The sequence below is a fragment of the Sinocyclocheilus anshuiensis genome, unplaced genomic scaffold (assembly GCF_001515605.1).
Source record: "Sinocyclocheilus anshuiensis isolate Anshui unplaced genomic scaffold, SAMN03320099.WGS_v1.1 scaffold143, whole genome shotgun sequence".
Lineage (NCBI taxonomy): Eukaryota > Metazoa > Chordata > Actinopteri > Cypriniformes > Cyprinidae > Sinocyclocheilus > Sinocyclocheilus anshuiensis.
Genome location: NW_015548197.1, coordinates 699,863 through 713,175, shown reverse-complemented (window position 1 = coordinate 713,175; position 13,313 = coordinate 699,863). Strand labels below are relative to the sequence as shown.

The 13,313-nt window shown below is 35.4% G+C and overlaps 1 pseudogene; it reads left to right on the top strand.

Annotated features, from left to right (window-relative positions):
* The window catches only part of LOC107653198 (pleckstrin homology domain-containing family G member 4B-like), an 82,408-nt pseudogene that overhangs the window by 54,961 nt on the left and 14,134 nt on the right, over positions 1–13,313 (top strand).

Sequence of the window (13,313 nt, the reverse complement as noted above, 5' to 3'; positions counted from 1 at the left end):
TAACGCTTCTCATAGCTATGTGAAAATAAGTGTATAAATGGAACAGTTCATTGTTGGAGCTGAACTGAATGAGAGAGAGAGAGAGAGAGATGCAGTTGAGCGGACACGAGGACCAGTATTAAGAACCGCTGCTTTAGAACATTGATTTTGAAACTTGTGAATCCATTAGAAGTCCGTTAGTCCGTTAGTTAATCTGTTAGAAGACAGAATCGCAATTCATATATGAACAGATTTTTACATGCACCTCTAGTTTTCTCTTCCTCTTCTCTAAAGCAGCGCAGCATGGCCCCGCCCCCTTTGCTGCCTTTTCCCGAAGGCGTGGTTTGTGATGTCATGAACCCGGGAAGTAACTTGTTGTAGTCCCTACCAGCCGTTTTTGTAGGCATTAAACTGCCAGAATTTTAAAAGACGATATCTCCGTTTGCATTGAACTTTCAGCTTCATGACTTTGCAGATATTGTTTATGCTCAAACAGCAACATTACACACTAACTAACCTTAAAAAATTGAAATCGCAATGAACCACCCCTTTAAGCAGCAAAACTACATGCGACAACAAGTGCTGTTTTCTGAAAAAGTATCAAAATTAAGTGACTTTGTTTAAAACAAGAAAAAATGTCTGCCGCTGGAGTAAGAAAAATAAATATGTTTCCCCTTTTAATTATATTTGTTTTTCTGACCACATTTGCAGATTTTTTTTTTTAAAGCAAAAGTCACTTTATTTTGATAATTTTTTCAGAAAACAAGATCTAAAATCTTAAGTAATTCTGCTTCTCAAGTAAATGTATTTTGACTTAAGAATGTTTAGATATCTGTACTGGGGAGAAAAAGAATAAAATCATTCTTTGCAGTGTGAATGGCATTTTTGCACTTTAGTGCAAAAAAGTGTGTTTCAATGAATTAAAAAAAAAAACTAAAATCTTGTTATAATACAAGCCCATCACGTAATCACTGTCAAATGTGAATGAACTGAACTTCATCTTAGTAATGACTGAGTTTCTCGCTCTTCCTCTGACGGATGATACGTCTGGACTCCCCGGTTACAGCGGCACTAACTTAATCACTGTTGTCAATTCACTTCAGTTTACATTCTTACACTCTTAAAAATAAAGGTGCTTCACGATGCCATAGAAGAACCTTTTTGTCTAGATGGTTCCATAAAGAACCTTTAACATCTGAAGAACCTTTCTGTTTCACAAAAGGTTCCTTGTAGCGAAAGAAGGTTCTTCAGATTACAAAAAGGTAAGAAAGAGATGGTTCTTTAAAGAACCTTTGACTGAATGGTTCTTTGTGGAACCAAAAATGGTTCTTCTATGGCATCGCTTGAAGAACTTTTTGAAGCACCTTTATTTTTAAGAGTGTACATAATGTGAATTTGTCACGGGGCCAAGGACAGTCATGGCAGTGCTGACAAACCCGCACGACCAGCCGCCGCTGACCCACGGATCGGGTTCCTGAGATGTGCTGTGGCATTTCCTGTATTCCCTGAGGTGTCCTTGCTGTAGAGAGAGAGGACGCAGCATCAGTCATTGTTTTCTCTGTAAGGTCGTGACTGTTTAGATGTGTTGAGGCGCGTGGGACCAGTGATCAGCTCTAAATGTGCTGCTGCTGTACTGAACAGGGCTGATTTCTGCTGCTGTCAACAACACGAAAGCATCAAAATCATTCAGTAATGTTGCTTTTTTTCTTTTTTTGCAAAAGTCATTAAAGCCTTTAAAGGAAATCTTGTTGCCTTCAGTGAAGAAAGCACAGAGGAAAAGCTTGATTATCGTAAATCCACATACACTATTACTGATTTATAACTTAATTCAAAACATATAGACCTTTTTAACAACAAATAGACAAAAGGCTTTATGTTACATAACAGCCCTGAAACTTGCTACTTGCTGTAAGTAATACACTTCTGTTCAAAGGTTTGAACAAAAATGAAAATGAGCTAAAAACATACTCACCCTCAGGCCATCAAAAATGTAGATGAGTTTGTTTCTTCATCAGATTTGGAGAAATGTAGCATTGCGTCACTTGCTCAGCAAAGGATCCTCTGCAGTGAATGGGCGTTGTCAGAATAAGAGTCCAAACAGCTGATAAAAACATCACAATAATCCACACCACTCCAGTCCATCAGTTAACATCCTGTGAGGCCAAAAGCTGCATGTTTGTAAGAAACAAATCCATCATTATGGCATTTTAACTTTAAACCGCCAAAATACCAGTCCATAATAAATAATAATACTTCCTCCAGTGAAAAGTCATCTCGTCTGAATCAGGAGAGAAATCTGCACATATCAAACACTGTTAACAAGCAAAAACAATCCAAAAACAGCTCTAAACAAATATGTGGGTGGATTTTGATGTGAGAGGAGATGGACATTTTAAATTGGAGGACTGATATTTTAGCCAGAAGTAATGGCTTAAAGTTAAAATCATCTTAATGATGGATTTGTTTCAAACATGCAGATTTTCATTTCTCCAGATGTTAACTGATGGACTGGAGTGGTGTGGGTTATTGTGATGTTTTTATCAGCTGTTTGGACATGTTGGAGGCCTGATTGTGAGTACATTTTCAGCAAATGTTCAGTTTTGGGTGAACTACTTCTTAAACACATTGTCTGATGTCCAGACCCTATAGCTTCCTGCTTGTGATCCGTGTTTAAACTCTCTGTATCAGTTAAAAACACACACACACACACACACACACACACACACACACACCTCTCTCATGGAGGGTCGGGTCAGTTTAATGGCTGCTATCTTTAACTGCTGTTTATCTAATGGATCTCTGGAGAACAGCAATTTCTCACTCAGCATGTACAGAAACTACAAGCTGAATGCCTCAATGTTTCCCTCTCTGCCTCTACCCGGCTGACATTTGCATGTCAATGTGCATGTGGTTTATAAAGCAGATTTTTGTTTTTTAAATGACAAATTGTCTTTTTTTATTGATTGTCACTGTGCATGCATTTGTCAGACTCTGTTCCATGTTTTGTGTGTGTCCTGCTCCCCATGTGCCTTCCCATGCCCTTATTTGGTTAGTTGCCGGTGTTTCCGTGACAGAACTCCCTGGCGTACTCCTAGAAGGGGAGATCGAGCCGAGCTAGGGCGGCGACGCGAGCGGCAATTTCCATCGCCGCGGGGGGAAACCAGGAAACAAAAACTTTCAAAAAGGCGGAAAGAACAAAAACGAGGAGAAGGGGCGCCGCTTGCTTTTGTTTGGGTCCGCTGTTCTGTCACGATGCACACACACGAGGAACGAGGAGACGCTGGTGAATACTTTACCAAGACTTTATTTTCAGGAACTAAGGGAGACGAACTCAGGAAGACGTTTAACAGCGGACAGAGAACTTGGGACTGGGAACACTATTTATACACACAGGAGGAGGGGATGACGAGACACACCTGGCAGCAATGAAACTAATCAGGGGAGGAACAGGAAACTAACCAAATAAGGGCATGGGAAGGCACATGGGGAGCAGGACACACACAAAACATGGAACAGAGTCTGACAGTATTTAAGTAAGCAAACTATTTCTCTTCGCTGCATGAGTAATTGTGAGTTACGTAACACTGTTTCCGGTTCTCTCTGGGGAATGTGTCTCCACGTTCATCTCATGAGATTTCGTCTATGTTCACGTCTGTGACTGTGGTCAGCTGTTAGCTGAGGGATCGCTGTGAAGGACATTTGTTGGTTTGCACTTGTAAAATGTTCAGCTGCTTCCTGGAGAGTTTATGAGGTTCTAAGTCTCGTGTTGAGTCACAGTTTTGGGCATAAGCACAAGCATTTATTTGATTAAAAATACAGTAAAAACAGTAATAGTGAAATATTTTTACAATTTAAAATAATTGTTTCTATGTGAATATATTGTAAAATGTAATGTATTGCTGTGATCAAAGCTGAATTTTCAGCATCATTACTCAAGTCTTCAGTGTCACATGATCTTCAGAATGTGTGTGTGTGTGTGTGTGTGTGTGTGTGTGTGTGTGTGTGTGTGTGTGTAAAACATGATTTTTCATAGGTTGTAAATAAATATTTTTGGAGTACAAGTTTTACAAGAAAAAAAATATTTCACTCTTTCTACTTCAAAATTTAATGTTTAATTCCACAGTTCTTGCCTGAACTGTTTTTTTTCAGTAAATATAGTAATTCAGTAAATACTAAATATTCCTATTTTTTGCATATAAATAGGATCACATTGTGAAATACGATCACATTATGAAAACTATTTCATTTCAACTATTTCAACCATTTCATGTTGAGTTTAAACAAAGCTCAGAAGATGAGAGAAGAAATGTGGCAAGATTATACTACCATATTTTTTTTTAGACATTTACTATCGTAGTACCATTGTATTCTTTAAAGTACCATGGTATTAGAATCTGGTACATTCACTATTTCATAACAGCGTCACGTTACTTTTATAAGCACAAGGAAATCACTAATAACAGAGAGTCTCTCTTTCTCGGGACTGTGGACAACCCACTTTCACACACACACACACACACACACACACACACACACACACACACACAGGAGTCCTTCAGTGTTCGGTTTGGATTCAGACAGAATGGATGGATTTATTTCACTATAAATCACTCTCAGAAGGGTCTTCAGAGATGACATGGAGGTTTAACTGGAGAATCACTGTCTTCTGGTCAGAATGGTACGGTAACTCTTGCCGTTCTGTCTTCAAACCTTCTGCACCTGTGCTTTAATATCATGAACCATGCTATTATAATGCAAAGAGATCTTATATATAGTGCTGTGTTGTTTTGCAAAACAATTTTACACCATTTGTATTTTATAGAATCACTTCATGGCATATATGAAACTTTTTGAAAGAAACGTGACAAGAGAAAAGAAAAATGGACAGTGACTCATAATGCATGACATTCCCCTGAGGAAAGTCAAGCGTCCCGTTCCTCATGCATCAGATGCATGAATGTTCTTTGTTGCCTGACTGTCCTGGATAAAGTAACATGCAAACATTTGCTCCGACATGTGATAAAGGAACAAGTTACTGTTACAAAGTTACTGTTTATTTGCTCTCTAAAAAGTTTTTTAAATCAAGAACAAGTCACAGAAATGTGCTTGCAAACAGAATTCTTGACTGATCTGTGTGTCTTAGCACACTTTAGATCACAAAAGAAATTACATTTACTTCAAAGGAAAGAAGAGACAAAGTTACAATGTGAAGGATGCTTTTACAAAAATTGAAAAAAAATGAATCAATTAAATTTTATTGAAGTTACAATTTCATTAATTAAAATTTGATGTAATATATACTTTTAAAATGATGTATTGAGAGATATTTTCAAAAGATAAAATTACTTGCAATTTGGACTCTTAAGACAATTTTACAAAAAGTTATTTGAATAACGATTAATAAATGTAGTGCAATTAAAATTGTATTAATTAAAATAATAATAAATATATATAAAAAAATACAATTATTTTATGTAATATTATATGATTAAAAATTACATATTGAGAGATATTTTCAATAAAAATAAACTTAAAGCAGTTGATTTTATTTTATTTCTATTTTCTATATTTTATATTATTAACTTTAATAAAATAATAAATCTGAAAACTAATAACTAAATGGGAAATTTATTATCAACACAAACTACACTAAAAAACTTGGTGCAGGATTTTCTTTGATTTTCACAGAAATTGCTAGTAAATTTCACAAATGACAAAGAATCGGCAAGTAACACATTGAAATAAACATGACATTTTTAAGTCGAAAGACTTGAAATGGTATTTTCTTGTAAAACTTGCTCCAATAACATTTGTTTTACTAACAATTACAAAAGAAATTATGCTGCGTTCCAGACAGGTTTTTGAGCCCATAAGTCACGACTTCAAACCACGACTCACGACTTTGTAGCGTTCCAGGCAAGTCACGCCAAACTGCCTGAGCGCAAGGAATTGTGGTAGCTAGATGTAAACAAACCAGCATGGCGGACCGTATGGGGCTTATGCTCATATACAATCATTTCTATCGCCAAAGGTGCTTACTCCTTGCTTATTGCCTAATTTCGCTATGCTGAGAAATTGTACATTACATTATTTTTTTTTTATAAGCATGATCGTTTGCATGGTCAAGTTCAGGTTTACCTAACGTTACCTTAACGTTAGCTATGCCCAACATTTCCATGTGGCGATATACTTTCAAGACATACTTATCGTTTCAGACACATAACATTGTAATACATAATCATGTGTGTATTATTTATTATTATTATATTATTATTAATTTGATTGCAACGTTATATTGTCCTAAAGTCTATTTCTCACCGTGTACCACTTGCATAAACACCGCATCCATAGGGGCTGCCATTGTTGTTTCGCGGGCTACGTGACGTCAGAGCGCGGAACTGGGAGTACATCGATCTAGTACGAGTTCACGGGTGGGAAGTCACAGGTTTGACTGCCGTTCCAGTGCACTTTGCATTACACTGGAAAAAAATTGGTTTAGGAATTACTTTGAAACAATTTTCACTTAGAAACTGCAGAAGTTCAGAAGACTGAACTTGCATTTTTTTGTAAAACCAATAATCTTCTTATTTACAACTTCAAAAGTTCATTTATTGTAGTGTATAGATATTACTGTTTTACATGTGCAAACCCTGAAAGCCAATACAAAGTTAAAATATAAATGCAAATCTATCTGTTCTTGCTTCAGTCTGTAACTAATGTGTTTCAAATGTGTTTTAAAATTAATTTAATTCTGCTGTGTTTTAAAAACTATTGTGACAGGATTTGTGTATGGACTACAGACTGTTGTTTTTATTGAGCTTATCTGTGTATGGGAGAGAAACTGGACACTAGGAACTAGGGTTTAAGAATACCCTAATACAAACACACCCAACATGTGATTTGATGGATGGCCGCTGAGGTCAGAGGAGATGCGGAGGTCGCTGTGAGTACATTTCAGCAAGCCTCAAACGTGGCGTCGGTTTCGCGCTCGACATAAATGCGTATCGGTCAGAAATACACCAGGCAGGACAGGAGCCAGTATCACAGACGTGTCCACTCTCACATCAGACACTTCACAAGATACACTTCAAGACACTATAGCTGGATGGTTATGTCAGCTCTTATTAAAGATACACTACGGAAAGATTTGCTCATTTTTGTTAGGAATGATCAAAATGCCTAAAAATAAACTGGCCTTACCAAGAATGACTCAAAAGCAGACGAAAAATAAGAGTGATTGGTGACGTCAGCACAAATGGAGAGTCATTTCAAGGTGGAAAGAAATGTTTTTAAAGTACATTATTTTAAGGAATTTTCGGGAACAGTTTACAATAAGGTTTTATTTGTTAACATTAGTTAACATGAACTAACAATGAAAAATACCTCTAAAACATTTGTTAATCTTCGTTAATGTTAAATTCAGCATTTACAAATACATTATTAAAATCAGAAATTGTATCTGTTAATATTATTTAATGGGCCTGAGTGAACTTGAACTAACAATGAACAGTGGTATTTTTATTAACTAACATTAAAAAAGATGAATAGATACTGTAAAAATTGTATTGCTCAATGTAAATTGAGGTTAGTTCATGGATTAACTATTAGGACCTTATTGTAAAGTGTTGCTGAATTTTCTTCTTTAACACAAAACACTACAGTTGAATAGGGTACATTGTTTTCAAACTTTCCCAGATAATTAATCACTTTAAGACAGTTGTTTAAGTCTTCTAAAATATTATGTTTAAATATGCAAATGAGGCATTATCTTAATGAAAAAGCAATAATTTGCATCCATTTCCAGAACATAAATCTGAACACTGGATTAATCTTGGTTAATTTTGTTGACATATTAGAGTTAAAGGTTTTTATAGAGGGGGTTCTGAATATCTCTTTTTGTCACTCCATAAATCGGAAAAATACTGTCAATAGTAAGGAAAAAAAAATATATATATTTTCACCACATTTTAGGAATAAAATGTGACCCTGGTGCACAAAAGCAGTCTTAAGCCGCTGGGGTATATTTGTAGCAATAGCCACCTATCCTAAAAACCATACATCAATGGAAAGCTTATTACGTATAAATCTCAATTTAGAAAAATTGACCCTTATGACTGGTTTTGTGGTCCAGGGTCACAAATGTTATATAAATCAGTGCAAATGATATATGAACAAACCCCTCAGTAAAAACCGTCAGAATATAGAGAGGAATAAAACTGCTAAGTTTGGTGATTGTAAGTGCTGCTGAAGTGGAGAAGAAACTCTTTAAAGATATGAATTGCAATTAAAATCTACAGAAGCAAATAGATAAAGTGTAATAAAATAAACATTTAAATTGGATGTTTTCTTTCCACTAGTCTGAAATAAGATGTTATGGAGGCAAAGTAGCCCAATTTCTAAAATTTGACCAGTGCATGAAAAATAATGGTTTTGTCTGTATAGTGTCTTGCCTTAAAATAACATGCACTGATGAATCGTTCACAATAAGAAGGAAACAGATTATTTTTATTTCATGTTGACTTTAAATTTGTTTCTTGCACATAAAATTTTCTGGACATTAAATGCTGGGTTATCTGTAACTTTCTCCGGTTGAACGAGAGGAAGATGTGCGTTTTTCATGTTTTTGGCCCCTGTCACTTGGGCCCTTGCCCTTAAATGGCATGTGTATGTGTTTGCACGTACATGTGCGTATACTTAAGGCCACTGGACAGTAGGGATGTCCATTAACCCTGCGGTCCGTCACTGCTGAAACAGCAGCGGCTAAATCCAGATCCACAGACTAAAGGGCCAGATTTGGGCCTGAGGGTCAGAGAAACTGAATCTGAAAACTCCCCCCGGACCGTCTCACACTCACACCTGTCTGTTATGCTCATGACCAAAAACACAATTCAATCAAGTAAGTGTGAGCTGAACATTCAAGAGAGACAGTTTCTCATTTTAACCAACTGGATGCATATTTCCTTAAAGGGGTGGTTCAGTGTTTTTTTTCTAGGCTTAATTGTGTTTATGGGGTGCAAGTGTAACATGTGTTAATGCTTAGTTTTTTTTTAAAACGCATTATTTTTCACATAATTTACCTTTATTCCATACAGCTCTGTCCCGTTCCCGCGCTGATCATTTCCTGCTTTTATGAAGCCCAGCCCTCAGAAATAGGCGATGGGCTCTGATTGGTTAGCTAGCCCAGTGTGTTGTCATTGGCTAACCCGCCTCTAGTGTGCGTCTAATCGTCCCGCCCCTCACCTCAGCGGCATGTGCTCCGGTTGTATTGTAAACAACGGCGTCGTTAATATCGCTTATCAGAACCTGTGTAAGCACGGCTTTTAATGGTAGGCCTATGTGTTTTGCTTGTTGTTGTCTCATACTTTTAGATACACTGTTATTTGTGAATGCTACTGCTTATGTTAGCTTTTAATATACGGTTTTATCCTGATTAAAGCTTTAATACAGTACGGCAACTGCACGTGCTTCCATGTTTAACGCTTCTCATATTTGTGAAAATAATTGTATAATTGGAACAGTTCATTGTTGGAGCTGAGCTGAATGAGAGAGAGAGAGAGAGAGAGAGAACCGCTGCTTTAGAACATTGATTTTGAAACTTGTGAATCCATTAGAATTTTTAGAAGACAGAATCACGATTCATATATGAATAGACTTTTACGTGCAACCCTATTTCTCTTCCTCTTCTCTAAAGCAGCGCAGTATGGCCTAAAATGTGTTTGTGTTTTGACAGAATCCAGAGTCCCTGGACTCGTCGACCCAGAGCTGTCTGTCCGTCCTCTACCCACCGTTTGAGGTCACGGCCTCTACTGTCCTCAGCCAGCTCTTCCAGGTCATCAATGGCCGTTACCACGGAGACGCCCTCCAGTGTCTGACTCATCCCTGCCAGGCACCTTCTGGAGAGCGTGCAGCAGGCGGCCTGTGTGAGTGTGGGAAAAACCATACATAAATGACCTCAGAAATCATAACATACAGTCGAACTAGCAATGCACGACTAGTGAAGGGAAACAGGTGTTTAAAATCCTGAAAAACAGTTACAAGACAAAATATATGGGTGTTTCTTCAACTATGGGCCCTTTTGGCCTTCTGTACATGTAGAAAATAAACTCTCTTAAAAGACTTTTCCAACTCTCACTGGTTTAATTTGTGCAACAGTGAACATACATGAATCACAAGAGAATTGTGCCATTTTCATCACATCTTAAATTATGTATTTGTTTAATAACATTCTGTGATGGGAAAGATCTTTTTAGACATTTTAAATAAAATGTATTCTACAAAATAATAATAATAATATTTTTACATTTTCTGCATAATTAAACAAAATTGCAGCTCATTTTTTGATGGAAAATAACTTTTTAGACATTTTAAATAATAAAATAAAATGCCAAACTCTTGCTAGAGCTGATTTCATAGTTAGCATTATATTCATTATAAATATAAAATTAAATAATATCTTGACACTTTCTGCATAATTCAACTAAATTTCTGCTCATTCTCTGATGGAAAAAAATTGTTTTAGACATTTTAAATAAAATAAAATGGCAAACTCTGATTAAATAGCCAGCATTTGATGTATTCTACATAAAATAAAATATTTTAAACAATTTTTGCATAATTTACAACAAAAAAATATTTTTAGACGTTTTAAATAATAAAATAAAGTGTGAACTATTGCTAGGGCTGATTTCATTTAATGCATTATCATTCATTTCATTTAATGCATTATAAATCTAATTTAATATTTTGACATTTTTGACATTTTACTGCATAATTTACCACATTTACAGCTTAATTAGAAAAGATAATTAATGAATACAAATATAATGTTCAAAAGTTATATTTACCTTTAATTTCAATACTCAACTGAGTTCTAAATGGCGTGTAACCCTGTCCTCCACATGAACTGATTCTCTGTGTTCCGTACAGGCTCCGTACTCTCAGAGGGTGTTCAGGTTTTCCGGGTGGCCTTTGTGTTTACACGACTGCATCGTGATCCAGCTTGCTCCCGTTAACCCTTTACTGCTCAGACCGGGAGACTTTTACCTGCAGGTTGTGCCGTTTGGGAACCAGGCGGCCCGCATCGTGGTCCAGAGCCTTTTGGAAGTGGAGGAAAAACGTGAGCTGGAGGAAACCCCGATACCTGAGACCTTTTACCCCAGCATCTTCACTGAAGCCTGGCTTCGGAAGCTCAATGAGGGGAGACATGGAACGCCTCTGGCTCGCTGCATCCTCAAAAACCAGCAGGGCTATCCATCTATCTATCTATCCATCTATCCATCCATCCCTCTCTCCCTCCCTCCCTCCATCCATCTATCTTTTATCTAGTTATCTTTCCATTCATCCATCCATACATCCATCCACTTATCCTATATGTCTAGCTATCTTTCCATCCATCCCCTTTTCAAGACACTATCCCAAGAAAAAAAGTAGGAAAACATCAATGTTAGAGCAAATATGTTCAATGTTTTATTGAAAGACAAATCCTTATGATCTTATGAATCTTATTAGAAGCAAAACTATTTTTAAATAATAAATCTAAAATTAATTACATTTAAAATCAAACAATATTTAAATGTATATTTTTATTTTAAATTATATAACTAAAATAAATAAATAAAATATACATTTATGTTTTTATTTAAAATTATTTAAAATGAAACTAATGAACAAATTTAACAAAAATAAATGTATAATGTTTTTTTTATTTTGAATTATGTATTTAAAATTAATGAATAAATACATTTAAATGTATATTCTTGAAATTATATATTTAAAATTAATAATAAGTGTAAATTAGCATTTTGGTAAATGAATAAAATAAATTCACTATATAATATTTTGTGTTGGGGCCAGTGAGAATGTTAACTATTGGCCTAACCAAGCAAGCAGAAATAACGAGCCCATGTTGTGTTTTCTGTTGAAATTCAATGTTTTATATGCTCTGCAAAGCAAATGTAAACAGATGTTCCCAGACTGCAGTAATGAAAGCATTTGCCACTTACAGGACAGCACTGTGTCACGGTCTAATGTCCGTCTAACCTCATCTGCCTCCTCCAGGTGGTCAGGACCGTTCAGGTCGAGCAGTTCTGGAGATTTATGGAGATCATCAGGTCTGGGTTTCTGCAGCCATTTCAAGCCAGGAGATCTGCAAACTGCTGCTGTACTTTCACATCATCACCAGGTACAATACAAACCATCTGCCCTACAAACACACCATAGAGATGTTCACTGCTGAAAGACAGACTGATGTATGTTATTTTTAGGAAAGAAAAAGATTTAGGAATGACGGTGGTGTTTGATGCACGGAAGAAGCCGCCACATCCAGAGTTCGCCAAAGCTCTCCTTATGCTCCAGGTGTGTGTTTGGGTTAAAACTGTAGCTTGAAAACCTCTTTAGGCACTAAATCTTGAGTGTTTGTCCACAGGAACAGGCTCCTCATGCTGTGCATTGGGTTCTGCTGCTGGTGAATAAGGACAACAGCCACAGTCATGAGAAAAGGCCCGGCGTTACGGTCAGAACTGTTTTTTTTCTATATTTGCACACATACACCTGGCTTCAGTGGGTTTTTTTATTGTCGTGCATGTAAGCGTATTTCTAACAGACTTTGATCTTCTCAACCCTCTGCAGATGGAAACTGTGACGTCACTTAAGGCTCTGAATAAAATAGTGGACGTCAGTCAGCTGACTGCGGCTCTACACGGATCCTTCCAGTACAATCACTGTGACTGGCTACAGATCCATCAGGTACATTAATGTGTAACCAATTTGATTTCCACCAGCATTATTAATAAAATATAAAAAATATTGTTGTATTTTATTATTTGATAAATACTTTATATCATATTTTAAATTATATGAAATTATATATTTTTTAACTGATACAGTAATATTTATTATATTATATTTTTACATTTCTCATAATACATTTTTATATTATTATTATATTTGTAATTATTTTATAAATACAATTTTATATTCTCAATTATAATATATTTCATACAGTATTATAATGTATACTATATAGCATCATATTTAAAAATAATATTGTAATATTTAATAATAATGTTATTATATTATACATTTACAACAATTATTATTATTATTACTACATTTACATTTTATTTTATAAATGTTACTTTATATTATCATATTCTCAATTACATTATATTTAATATACAAGATTATAATTGATCATATTATTTTACATTATATTTAAAAACATACTATAATATTTATTAAAAATATTTATTAAAACAATATTGTTATATTATGTTTAATATTATATAAATATGAATACATTATTATTATTATATTTTTAATTATAACTTTTATAA